Source organism: Carassius auratus, unplaced genomic scaffold (assembly GCF_003368295.1).
Source record: "Carassius auratus strain Wakin unplaced genomic scaffold, ASM336829v1 scaf_tig00215963, whole genome shotgun sequence".
In the NCBI taxonomy this organism is placed as follows: Eukaryota; Metazoa; Chordata; class Actinopteri; order Cypriniformes; family Cyprinidae; genus Carassius; species Carassius auratus.
In genome coordinates this window covers 10660-25136 of record NW_020528338.1, presented here as the reverse complement: position 1 = coordinate 25136, position 14477 = coordinate 10660, and the positions used below count along the sequence as shown (strand labels likewise).

The 14477-nt window shown below is 36.9% G+C and overlaps 2 pseudogenes; both read left to right on the top strand.

Annotated features, from left to right (window-relative positions):
- The first annotated feature begins 1234 nt into the window (after positions 1 to 1234).
- On the top strand, positions 1235 to 2393 carry LOC113096520 (tRNA (uracil(54)-C(5))-methyltransferase homolog-B-like; annotated as a pseudogene).
- A 1242-nt stretch (positions 2394 to 3635) lies between these two features.
- Positions 3636 to 14067, top strand: LOC113096518 (acyl-CoA desaturase-like; annotated as a pseudogene).
- Positions 14068 to 14477: the final 410 nt, after the last annotated feature.

The following is a 14477-nucleotide window of genomic DNA, read 5'->3' as shown; positions in this document are numbered from 1 at the left end:
GAAAACATTTGATATTAAAAGCATGCAACATGAAATGACAGATGTATTGTCAAACAGGTCGCCATTATTACAATATACAAAAGAGCATGAGAAGTAAAACCATTCATAATAGTAGTAGAGAGCAATTCATTTTCACACATATACGAACCGGACATTCAAATCTTAACCAAAAATTACACAGTATTATAATGAAACATAATACTGGTTTATGCGATGTTTGTTAAATAGAAGCAACAGTGGAACACGTTTTGATGATATATGTAGCCTTACTGCATATGCAAGGGAAAGGGAACGACCTAACTTGAATTGCAGTCCTTAGGAATTAAATAATTCATATTAAATAACATATCAAATGATGATCCAAATGCAGGAAAACAATTTTAATATTTATTAGGAACTGTGGATTAATAGACAGAATATGAATTACGTGAGAAACGAGTCATTCTCATCACACAGTAGGTGGCGGTAAGCTCCTATGAAGTTGGTTCGCAACGCGCCATAAATCCAAAAGAAGAAGTAGTAAAGGAACGTCATTGGTGCGTCGTATCAAGTTGTTTATGGGCACTTAGAAAAACGTATTTTACTGGATTGTTGTCAGTTTACACGTTTATGTTTATGCAAAATAAATCTAGAGCACCGACGTGATAAATAATATATTTTTAGTGTGTTTGCGCGTGTGACCTCAAGCGTTCACTGAATAGTTTGCAGCAATGTCGAGCAAATGCTCTTACAATTAACATGGCCACTATTGAAACAAAATAATTTTTATACCTAAAACATGCTTTAGTTATTCAATAACCAGCCGCTGTGTTGTCAATACTGGCTGTAAGCTTATAAATAGAAGAAAGGAAACCCAGACTACCTGCTGGCATGCTCGCCTTGGATGAGAGACTGGCTGACAGTGTGAAAAGTGAGATACAGCCAAGTATGGTGACCCATGCTCTGCATTTAACTCATCCAAATTGCACACACACAGCAGTGAACACACACCTGGAGCAGTGGGCAGCTATATAATCCAGTGCCTGGGGAGCAGTTGGGTGTTCGGTGCCTTGCCTTGCACCTCAGTCATGGTATTGAGGGAGAGAGCGCTGTACATTCACTCCCCAACCTACAATCCCTGCTGGCCCAAGACTCAAACTCAAACTCAACCTTTTGGATTATAAATCCAACTCTCTAACCATTAGGCCACGACTTTACCCAATGAACACAGAGCGAGCCAGCCAGTGAAGAATGAATGGCCATAGTTTCCTTTCATCCTCAGACCCTAAAACCTGAGGAGACATCTATAAGATTAGATTCAACTTTATTGTCATTGTTCATGTAAGGTACAAGGCAACGAAATGCAGTTAGCATCTAACCAGAAGTGCAATAAGCAGTAAGTACGGGATACACAGTGGCTACAATATGTTACAGGTGTACAATAAATATAAGGCAGTACTATGGACATAATTAACTAATTTTTAAATACTATCAGCATGATATACAGATATACTATACAGATGGATTTTGCAATTAGTGTATGTACACTATAATCAGAAACTATGAACATCATACACTAGGACAAAAGACATCAAAAAGTGCATAGAAAAATATTCCAGTGTGCAAATGGATTATTCTGTATGAATGATCAGACAGTAGTACAAGTAATAAAAAATTTAACTGGTAAAAAGCTGCTCTGGTGGAGCACTTCACACAACGTCCCGGAGCAGTTTGTCAGTTGGATTCTCTGTACTTCAAGGAGACCACAATGACCCAGTGCAGTCATGAACAATCCCCCTATATCAGCTTCTACATGGACAGCTCCATATTTTTCGAGGGGGTGCTTGGCTTTAAGTTCCGCATTTTTTGCTGATTCTTTCTTTCAGGTGAATCGGGGAGCAGCGGAAGCTTTGTTCAAGACTCTTGCAAGGCTGAATCAGCACCCTACTTGATGTCTGCTGTGGTGCTGGATCCATTGGCATCTTGTTATCACCACAGATGAGGAGAGTAATTGGCATAGAGCTCATTCAGCTGGCGGTTGAGGACACCAAGTTTAATCAAGCACTAAACAGAGTTCATAACTGTGAATGTCTCTCAGGCAAAGCAGTTGTTGTTCTACCAAATCTGATGGCCACTTTGAATTCTGATGGCTAGCTGAAAGCTTTGGTGAATCTGTCCAGGGCTGGCCTACATTATCGAGTTGTCAGAGAATTGAGGAACTACCCAGCCATAAGAAGGCTTGTCTATATCACGCAAACCTGATGGGGAGGCAATGAGGAACATTAGAGGCCTGTGCTGTAGTTCAGACTATGATGAAGATCACTGCAGAAGCCTTCACACCAACTGTGATCGTCCCTGTGGACCTGTTTCCTCACACTCCTCACTGTGAACTAGTGCTTGTGTTTGAGCTATAGTGGCTGTTTTTAAGAGTTGTTTTTGGAATTCATTAACTTTTTATTTTTGCCATTAAATGTCAGTGGAAAATTGTCAATGCAGTTACTCTCTTAATATATTTATTATTGTAATCTAAATCTATCAAATATATTTTTGCTACTTTAATAAAAAAATCACCATAGCAGAATCTCAGTGATACTAAAATAACACAATAATGCCGTATTAGTTTTCTTCTAGCAAATCCCTTACATTGTCACTAGAGGGTGCTATTGCGTCATCCCTCCATTTTGTACAACGCTGCATAGATGTGGTGCACTGTTAGATAACCTATGTCACACTTTCATAACTAACTTGATCAGACAATCCAGTGCTTTTATGTATACTTACAGGATTTGTTAAGTCTGATGGTAAGTATGATCAAGTTGTGAAAATAGGACGGATTCCTTAAGCTTTAACAGAAAGTTTACATTTAAAAATATCAATGCAACAGAATAAACATATCTTGATGAGCACAACTATCATTTTTCACCTTCATGTGCTATGCTCTTTCTGTTTAAGTATGGACACAGATCCACCACCATGTATTCAGTATCCTTCAGTATGACACAGTTATGTCTGGTCGAGAAAGGCTGATGATTTGGATGAAGCAAGCTTACTACAAATCACCTACTGAACAAGGCAAAAACTGTATAGTAAGTGCACAGATTGAGTGAACATTAAGTAAATGCTTTTTGACCAGAGTCAGTATACTGAGCCATTTTGTGTAATATGAAACAGTTACACAATACAATACCATTCAATTACTGTAATCTGCTCAGCAGTACATTTTGAAATTGGAGATGAGATCCGGCTATGGGAAATTATAGTAGCCCACAAGAACTTCCCTGTTTGATGAACTACAGACTTCTTGTCATTTTAGCACTCAAGGATCCTTATTTCCTCTTTGTAACATATGCAGCTCTTCAGAAAATAGCGTATGTTCACCAGTACGCCTACAGTATGCTGCTTGTTTAGACTAGTAACAAACAAAAAAACAACCAAACTGTTATTCTTTTAAAATAGCCCGCTGAAAGGTTTGCATTTTTATTTACAGCATTGTGAGATACAGTAACCCCATTCACAGACAACAATTGACTTGAGATATATTTGTGATAGAAGTGCAAAGGCTTGCATTTTCTAATTAACACATGTATATTAAAAGAGACAAGCTTTGTACAGATGTGATGTGATCTGCATCACACACTGTGAGAGTAAACGGATGAAGTGTTGCCTGTTAAAGCCCAGCGTACATGGCGTCCACAACATAAGCATCAGATAACCAGGCAACCAATGAAACTGGTAGGGCTAGATGGCATCCTCTCAGCCTCGCCCAATTGCATCATTTGCAACGAAATCAGAGGCGTAGACACGCAAAAACTTGAAAATTAAACCACTTGACTGGGGAACCTGCCTGCTAGCATCGAATCAAATTGCTATAATTCTTTATAGTTGCATCGCAAACAAGGTAAGCAGATGCGCGGATGCGGCTTTATTCCAGCGTGCCTTTGAGACAGATGTCACACCCATTTTGTGCAGAATTGAATGTATTCGTTGCATGAGGGCTTTGTCTTTTAGAATAATGCTAACTGGAGTGACAGGTGGCTTTTCTTTGTTGATGGTCGTGGAAATATAATCGACTCGTTCTCTTGACAGGAGACAATAACGAGCATGAAAGAAATGGCCGAAACGACGATAACAGAGGATGTTTATGACGATTCATACGAGGAGAAACCGGGCCCAAAACCCCCTGTCCAAATCGTTTGGAGAAACGTTATATTAATGTCCCTATTGCACCTAGGAGCTCTTTATGGTCTGACGATTCTTCCATTTGTCTCTTCCTTAACGCTGATCTGGAGTGAGTATGTGACTGCTAATTCTGAACGGACTGACGTTTTTGACCTTTTTTATTTTATGGCGATTGTTTATGTATATGAGACTGCATAATGTTGTAATGTTTGCAATTACGGGTTTTGATCTACTGTGGGTAGATATTTTAATCATATTAATTAAGACAGATGTAGACTTTGAATACATGTAAAGTTAATTTCACGTTTATGTTCACTGAATGTCTATTTTGTGCAGTCTTCGTGAAATACATTGGAAATCGATTAATTAGTGTGTATTTTATATATCAAAATATATCAAATTAAACAGGAACAGGAATCCTGCTGATTTGTATTAGGCTATATCAGTTCAGTTTTTTTCTACATCCATTGACCTGATTATGAATCAATCTATAAATCAGACATGGCATTAGCTGAAAATATTTTTTTTTTATCATGTACATTTTTAATCTCTTTTATACTGCCATGCAACGTTTGCTGTCAGAAGGTATGTGTGGTGTATGGTGGTTATGTATGTTTTTATGTAGTGTTCCTGTAGCTCAAGTGGTAGAGCATTGCGTGATCAAGCTTCCACAAAGTTGAGGGTTCAATTCCCAGGGAACACATGATAGGTCAAAATTGATAGCCTGAATGCAATGTAAAGCGTCTGCTAAATGCATAAATGTAATTTAATATAACCCCTATTGCTCATATATAATTGGTAAAACTCAGCAACACTCCACAGTTTCGCTTTCTTGTTTTGCAGGTATTTCCTCTCATAAGGGTGGAGGTGTTCTTCCCTTAAAGATTCAAAGTTGTGATTACTATTCTCAGATATTATCAATTACTGTGTCATATTTTTTTTTGAAAAGCGAAAAATGTCAGGCCACTTTGTCTCAGCTAAATTTGTTATGTAGCTCAATGTTAAAAGTGTTTTGTAAGCATGCGTGTGTGCAAGTGTGACAGCGAGACAGTCCTGTGTATAATTTGAAATCCTACCAAAAGCTATAAACGTGCTCCTCTGTTGTGTACAGTTTTGGAGTCACATCGCCGCAAAATATTGTACCCTGGTGAACAAAGAACAATTGCTGTTGAAAAAGGCTCTCCATTGTAAATTGAGCCGGGTCATAACAGTGTGCCTTTATTCACAGTCTGTGGCCTAGTATCCCACATCCCTTGCAGCCTTGTCTGTCAACACACAGCGAGACATTTTGTCCTCTTATAGAGCGAACCAAGGGTGCACTTACAGTTACACACTATGCAAGCTGTGTGTAGTTCAGACTAATTTGTTTTTAAACATTCTGCTCTGTTTTCTCTCTTAATGTGACAGCGGGAGTGTGTTTCATGGTAAGCGCTCTAGGAATAACCGCCGGCGCCCATCGCCTTTGGAGCCACAGGTCCTACAAAGCCTCATTGCCATTACGAATCTTCCTAGCAACTGCAAACTCTATGGCTTTTCAGGTAAAACATTTTTTTTTAAGTGGATGAATCAATCTTTCACATTTAATAATGCAGAAACATTATTGTAGCTCAGATGGAATAGTGGTTAAAGATTTGGGCTAATATGTAGTATGTGTATATGTATATAGTACACACACACACACACTATTCTGTACTGTACAAAATGAATATCATATTACAGTTTCATTATCACCTTTCACTCACTTGTACTCAATGTTGAGTATGGCAGGTATACTATGCAATGACAATAATAATTTATATATATCCATTTAGAATGATATCTATGAGTGGGCCAGAGACCACCGTGTCCATCACAAGTTTTCTGAGACTGATGCGGACCCCACATGCCCACAAGGTTTCTTCTTCTCTCACATCGGCTGGCTGCTGGTCCGCAAACATCCCAGAAGTTATTGAGAAAGGACGCAAACTGGAGCTGGTGACCTAAAAGCAGATTCGAATGTTTCAGAGGACAGTGGGCAAACTTGGATATTTCATAATGGGGTCGTAATGTTTAAGAGGATAAATCTTCTCACCTAATAAGTTTGATAAATGTTTCACCTACACTACCATATGTAAAATTTTCAAATTTTTTTATTTAATATTACTCAATGTGAGTCATGGCGGGTATACTATGCAATGACAATAATAATTTATATATATCCATTTAGAATGATAATCTATGAGTGGGCCAGAGACCACCGTGTCCATCACAAGTTTTCTGAGACTGATGCGGACCCGCACAATGCCCACAGAGGTTTCTTCTTCTCTCACATCGGCTGGCTGCTGGTCCGCAAACACCCAGAAGTTATTGAGAAAGGACGCAAACTGGAGCTGGCTGACCTAAAAGCAGATGGGGTCGTAATGTTTCAGAGGAGGTCAGTTGGGAAATTGTGATATTTCATAATATAATAAGTTTCATAATCTTCTCACCTACACCACCATATAAATGTTTGGGGTATGTCAAATTTTATTTTTTATTAATATTTTTATTCAGGCAAGGATGCATTAAATCGATCGAAAGTGACAGAAAAACATTCATATTGTTACAGAATATTCCAATGTTAAAATTAATTCTGTTATTTAGAAAAAAAGCAGTTTCAATATTGATAATAATAATAAATGTTTCTTGAGCACAAATGATTTCTTGAAGGATCACGTGACTCTGAAGACTGGAGTAATGGCTGCTGAAAGTTCAGTGTTAGTACCACAGGAATACATGACAATTAAAAAATATAGGGTGTATTAGTTAAAATATTCATTACACCTGTGATCCCGCAATTAGGAGCTGTCATTTGTACCAGGTCCCATATTTAGCACTAGTTAGTGTGGAATATTCAATATTCCTTCCCATCACTTTGAATGACATCCAACAAAAGTCCTGAGCTTCTTGATAAGAGTTTAAAGGGTTAGTTCACCCACAAATGAAAATTTGTCTGAGTTTTCTTTATTCACCCTTGAGGCATCCTAGGTGTATATGACTTTCATCTTTTAGATGAATCCATTTGGAGTTATATTAAAAATTGTCTGATCTTTCAAGCTCTCTCATTGCAGTCAGTGGATGTTGCATTGCTTCAGTCCAAAAGAAGTTCAATAAATAGCACCCAATCATAAAAAAGTGTCTCACGCGGCTCCAAGGAGTGAACAAATGCCTCCTGAAGCGAATTGTTGCATTTTTTGTAAGAAAAATATCCAAGGTTTCTGCATATTCAAAACGTAATAATCACTTGAATTTAGCTTGTGCTCACTGTTGTAAAACAAAGCAATTCCGGTGATTGATGTATGAGGTCAGCTGTGTGCATACGCCACTCATAAGTGATGCACGCAGAAACGCAGCGGAGAGATCAAAACAAAACAATGGTCATTAATTAGAAGTACAAGATGAGGATTTGTTAAGAAGAAAGTCAGGGGATTTCGATATAAGCCAAGAGGAGACTGGTTTTCCTTTTCTAAAGTAAGAAAACTTTGCTTCCTTTGATCCTGTTAACAAACATTGGTTTTGACAAGACTTATGTGCAACGCTGACCTCATACATCACGCTCCCGGAACTTCTTCTGTGTACAATTGTTGGCGCAAGCTAGATTCAAGTGATTATTATGTTATGAATATGGATATTTTTCTTACAGTAATGCATTGATTCACTACAGAAGGCCTTTGTTTCACCCCTCGGGGGCTGTGTGAGACACTTTTTAATGGATGGGCGATTTCATTTGGACTGAAACACTGCAACACCTGCTGACTGCAATGAGAGAGCTTGAAAGATCAAAGACAATTTTTAATATAACTCTGACTGGATTCATCTAAAAGATGGAAGTCATATACACCTAGGATGCCTCGAGGGTGAGTAAAACGCAGCCTATTTTTCATTTTTGGGTGAACTAACCCTCAAAGAACATTTCAAAGGATTGCTAGATAAGATAGTGGGAGAATAACTGGTTAGTCAGCATAAGGAGAACATGTCACCATGTCATCATGTACAACAGTGATAAAATGACAATAGGATTTTTTTTTTTTTTTTATCTGTCATTTTTCTGTCCTTAGGCATTACAAGTTATCTGTGGTGGTGATGTGCTTTCTCATCCCCACATTTGTACCTTGGTTCTTTTGGGAAGAGAGTCTTTTGACCAGTTACTTAGTCCCTTGTCTGATGAGATATACTGTGGTCCTTAATGCGACCTGGCTGGTCAACAGTGCAGCTCACATGTGGGGAATGAGGCCCTATGACCACAACATCAATCCCAGAGAGAACAAGTTTGTTGCCTTCAGTGCCATTGGTAAGAACAATGTATTTTTATTTATTTATTAGAATATATGTTAATTTATGTTTAAATCATCTAGTTTTTACATTTATTTATTAAATAATAAATAATATATATATATATATAAATACAGAAGCCGTTAAACTGCTCTATGTATTTTAAAATAAAATATATTAATTTGTAAAATAATATCAATATTATTAAAGCTGTAAAAACACATTTAGTCACACGAATAATGCAAGATATTGTACATGAATGCACAAGTAAACTAAACAGAGCAACAGCATGTACATACAGTACCCTTCAAAAGTTTGAGGTTGGCAAGATTTTTTATTGTTTTGAAAGTAGCCTTTTAAAGAGATGAAAATTAGCCCATGATTTACTCACCCTCAGTGTTAAAGGGGTGTTTAATGCTACATGCGCTTTTACAAGTTGTTTGAACTGAAATGTGTGTTTGCAGTGTGTGTACACAACCATGCATATAATGATAATAATCCACCCAATGTTTTTATTAGTCTAGTTAAAGCTGCGGTAGGGAACTTTTGACGCTCTAGCAGTTAATAAACAGAACTGCTTGCGTCTTGTGGAAGAACATTGTAGCCGGAGCTACTTCTCTCTGTTTATGTCTATGAAGAATCACAAAGGTACTGGGTTACTCCGCCGCGGTACCCCCGAAGCAATCTAAAATAGTCAGAATATAAACACTTATTATAGATGTACCCTAGTGATTCAGGACAAGCTAAAAACACGGTTTGGAAAACGGATTCATGATGTACTCGCTTATTATATACATTTTTCTACATTTTGAACACAAACAAAGTTACAGACTGCAGCTCTGATTGGTTGTTTATTACCGGGAGCGATGGATTTCTGCAAATGGCAATAGGACCACTGGGAGGAGCCAGAGGAGCTTGATTTTTTTTCACAGATTATCTATCTCATATTCTACTGTCAGGACGTAATGACAGGTGTAACAAATATGTAAAAAATATATTTTTACCTACTGCAGCTTTAAAAAAATTTGCCATTCTTAAATCAAAACAATCTCAGATGCCCCTCCCACAATAGTTTGATTGACAGTAGCGTTTCAGCACAGACTGGACTGGTGTCTTACCTTAGACCCACCCTGAGTGAGCTATTATCAGTCCACCATTGTTTCACCACCGGAGCAGATGTAGACAAGAATGACTCTTAAGTGATTGAGTTTTTTTTTTATTGGATGTAATAATGAACACAGCAGTTTTCATTTACACCTGAAATCTGAGCTGCTGAAGATGCAGTGGATTACATTTGTTTTTGAAGGGAATGCAGCCTGATCTACCTAAATGTGTCTATATTCACGTGAATCATTGGTGATCCAACTTCACCAACAGAAGAAATTAATATAAGGTTTTTAAATCTTTGCAAATTGCCTTTTTTAATAATGTGCTAGTTTCAGATGAATGCAGCTAAAGTAAACAGTCCATTAGAAAGTGACTGGAAGAGAGGGGCGGGATCAGCAGAGCTCATTAACATTTAAAGGAAAATGCTACGAAACCGATTGCTCTGAAAAGAGAGGTTCTTTACAGGGGAAAAAAGTTGTAGTTTTACACTACCATTGAGAAATTTTAACCAAACTATGTTACAGACTTTTCATTAAGACCCTAAAGAATCTTATCAACTTGTGGAAAATGAACCCTTTAATAAAGACTTTCTGAAGCAAAATGCGTTAGTGTAAGAAAAATATAGATTTTTAAAAATAAATAATAATAAACTTCCAGTAGCTTAAAGGGGTCATATGACATGATTTAAAATTTTCCTTTCTCTTTGGAGTGTTACAAGTTCTTGGAGCATAGAAGATCTGTAAAGTTACAAAGACTAAAGACTCAAATCCAAAGACATTCTTTATAGGGATATGACGGTATCAAATTTTCCTGTTGCGATTTAGTTTAAAAAAAGTGGTCATAACACAGTATAACAGGTTAAATTACTATTGTCTTATAACAAAAATAACTGAACATTTAAATACAATAAAGCAATACAGAAATATATAAAAAGTTAAAAGTTTTAAACAGATTAAAGTGCAAAAGAACTATAAAGACCAGGTACCACTTTACAATAAGACCTCATTAGTTAACCTTAGTTAATGGATTAACATTCACAATGAGCAATAGATACATTTGATACAGAAGTTATTAATCGTTGTTAAAAAAATACTTTAATACTAAATCTTAGTTTGCTCATTAAATAACACAGTTATATATGTGTTATATATTGGAATAAGATTATGAATGTTCAGAAAAAAATTTCATTGGCAGTTTATGTTAACTAATGAATTAACTAATGTTAACTAATGAAGCCCTAATGTAAAGTGTGAATGAACAATAACGAATCAAAACACTTTCAAACAATATCTAGAACTTGTTGTAGTCCAGATTAAAAAGAAAAAAAAGTTTGAAAATAAATAGCCTATTAAATCTAAATATTTAAGTATTTGGTGCTGTGATGAACATCATAAAATACACTAATCTGAATGGCTATTTAAAATTATTTAAATATGTTTTAGAAAGTAGGGCAGCTGCTTTATTTATGGGGTTTCCAGGGTAAAGGCTACATTTTCTACAGTTTATCGCCATCTGCTGTCAGAGAGTGAATGTCCTTTCATTCAGCACTTCTCTCACGCTGTTCCCCCATGTGCTTCTCATGCATGCTTGTTTACATCAGAGCGCACACAAGTCTTTCAAGCAGCATACAGCTGTGTTATGAATTTTGAACAGTGGATGGGAATAGTATTCTTAAAATGCATTCCAAATTCGGAATAATATGTAATTATTTACAGTTTCACGCATTACCTATTACTGACCATTTCTTTATAAATTAAGAGTTAACCCAACCCTCTAGGGACACCTTGGCAATTGAATCGCCATTGGCTAGTAATTTGTTTTAGTTTACTCACCTGACTGATATATATATATATATATATTAGGGGTGTAACGATACGCGTATTCGTATTGAACCGTTCGGTACGACGCTTTCGGTTCGGTACGCGGTACGCATTATGTATACCGAACGGTTCGTTGGAGTAATTAATTATATTTGAAAAAAAAAAAAAAGAGAGAGAAAGAAATATAATGATATGCGTTCAACAAGGTAGCCCAATAACCCAAACAACGTAACAGGCAACGCCCCTGACACTCCCGAAGAAGAAAAAAACACCATCTTATATGTTTATGTTAGGCTACTCAGCAGGCGCTCGCTCACTCAGTACGCGCTGAAGGCTCGTTGCAAAATAGCCAATGTGTTTAACAGACTAGAAATGAGAAGATCCTCCAATAACCAACAGGTCTGGTGTTTGGGTGCACTTTGGATTCCCTTTAAGCTATAATGGTGATGGCAAGAGAGTGGTGGATAAAAAAACAACGGTATGTCGCATCTGCAACATGACAGGGTACACCAGCGGGAAAAAAAAAAAAAAAAAAAAAAACGCCAGCGAGAATATCTGGGATATATGCGTCAGTACTATCTGGGAAAAGACGAAAAAAAGGAGAAACATGCACGCAGCAAACTATCCCTGCAGCATTTAGACACTAGTAGCTTACAGGGAATCCAACCCAAACACCAGACCTGTTGGTTATTTTAGGATCTTATATTTCTGGTCTGTTAAATGCATTAGACATTTTGCAACGAGCCTTCAGCGCGTGCTGAGTGAGCGAGCGCCTTAGGGGCCGTTCACATATCGTGCCTAAAAACGCATGGAAAACGCTAAGCGCGTCTTTCTCCTGAGGCGTCTGTCTTTGCTAAGCAACAATGACGTGCTCTCTCCATGAGACGCGGAAATTTCAGCGAAGGATAAATGGATTTGCAGCTCTAAAAATCGCTTGCAGTAGCTCTGCTACTGAATTTATTTCAAAATTGCAATCCATATACAACTATGATCAGCTGTTCCTTCATCTTGGCTGAGCTCTCAACGTTGTTACGGGAAAGGATGAAGCTGATTGGTTGGTTCTTGTCACATGACCCGCGGTGCGCTTGCGGCATTCTGAAAAGTTGAGATGTTTTTACATTTTGCTGTATCTAAAACGTATCGAACCGAACCGAACCGAACCGTGACATCAGTGTATCGTATCGAACCGAACCGTGAATTTTGTGAACCGTTACACCCCTAATATATATATATATATATATAATCACAACTTTTTAAATACTCAAAAGTACACTCTTAACATGAGTCAGTCAAACATTATAATATGATATTAGGGTAATCAAGTATTATTTAATGATAGAACTTGAGCAATTATAATTAAAACTTGGTAACCATGTATAAATGCATAGACATTTTAACTGAATTTAGGACTGGTGGTGGTGCTTTTTAGGGTCATTCATTGTCTCTGTAAAAAAAAAAAGGGTAAAAAATAACAATAATATTGATACGATAACAATAATAATATGAATTTTGCTAATAAGAACAGTATAAAAAGCACTTACTGTAGGATAACCGAGCCGCTGAATTCATGAATATTAATCAGGTTGTGTGCGTTCACTCGAACTGATTCACTGAAATCAAAATGGATGATAATAGATGAGCACCAGCCAATGAGATTGCAAACCCAGCAGTTCTTAAAAGCTGAAAAAATTCAAAGGAACTTTGTAATTTTGACAGGAAAATACAACAGAGAATATCGTTTACATGTTGCGCGGCAATTCTGCATGCATGTAAGACTCTCTCACTCTCTCTGCTCTCACCAAAACGATGGTCAGTCATGCGCCAATGCACTAGAGTTTACGGTACATCAAATGCAGTTGCGCTGAGCATCCATTGAGATGAAATGAATATAGCACAGATCGCTTGATGGAGAGTGTAACTCAGAAGCGCTCAGTCAGAGTGGTCAGTGAGTGAAAATATTTTTGCTAGACTTATACTTCGCTTCCAACTCACACACTGACGAGAACAACAATAATAATAATAAAAAAAAAATGACTCTGCGACTTTGTTCATCTGAAAGAGGACTGTCAGATAAACCTAGGATGCCCTGAGGGTGAGTAAATCATGGGCTATTTTTTTTTCATTTCTGGGTGAACTATCCCTTTAAGATCACCAAGGCTGCATTTATTTGATAAAAAATACAGTTAAAACTGTTATACCATCAAATATTTTAAATATAAGTTTTTATATATACACTGTTTTTTTTAAGTTTGTTTAATTTTCTTTTCAGGATTATTGATGAATAAGAAGAACAAAATTAATTTGAAATTTTATATGTACTGATTGGAAAATATATACATTTATTTTCAGGTGAAGGATTTCACAACTATCATCACACATTCCCCCATGATTATGCTACAAGTGAGTTTGGCAGTCGGCTGAACGTGACCAAAGCATTTATAGATCTCATGTGTTTCTTTGGACTGGCCAAGGATTGCAGGAGGGTAACTCGGGAGACTATCATGGCCCGTGTTAAACGCACCGGTGATGGCAGCCACAAAAGTGGTTGATTTGTTCAGTACATATCAGAAAACAAACAAAAAAAAAGTTATAAGACAACATATACAAAAGCATTTGCAGCATTTCGTAGTGAGCATTGAAGATTGATCTATATACACTCTCATTTTAAATAAAATCTCTAGAGTGTGTTGGACTAATATGTGTTCTTAAGAATTATTTCCTTTTCATGAAGTGTATTGGACTGTGGGGTATTATTTTCGGAGATTGTAAAGGCCATGGATTGGGAGGATAATTATTTCTCAGTCTGCCTCAAGAGGCAAGAGATGGTACTTCACTAGTTAAACAGCTATGTGCCTCATTACAGCCCTCTCTCATGAATAGGTTGACCCATGTTTTCTCTGGCTTAAATTAGAAGTTATTGTTCTAATTTAAAAATATCATTCCAGTGTGCTATGCAAGCTGTAAAATTAAGATGACATACTATTAATATGCTGGCACCTTTTTATTTTTTTTTATTTTTTTTATTTTTTTTTTATATTTCTGAAATGATAAAAGCTGATTTCCATTTAAAACTGAAAAAACTTTAATGACCACCAAAAGACT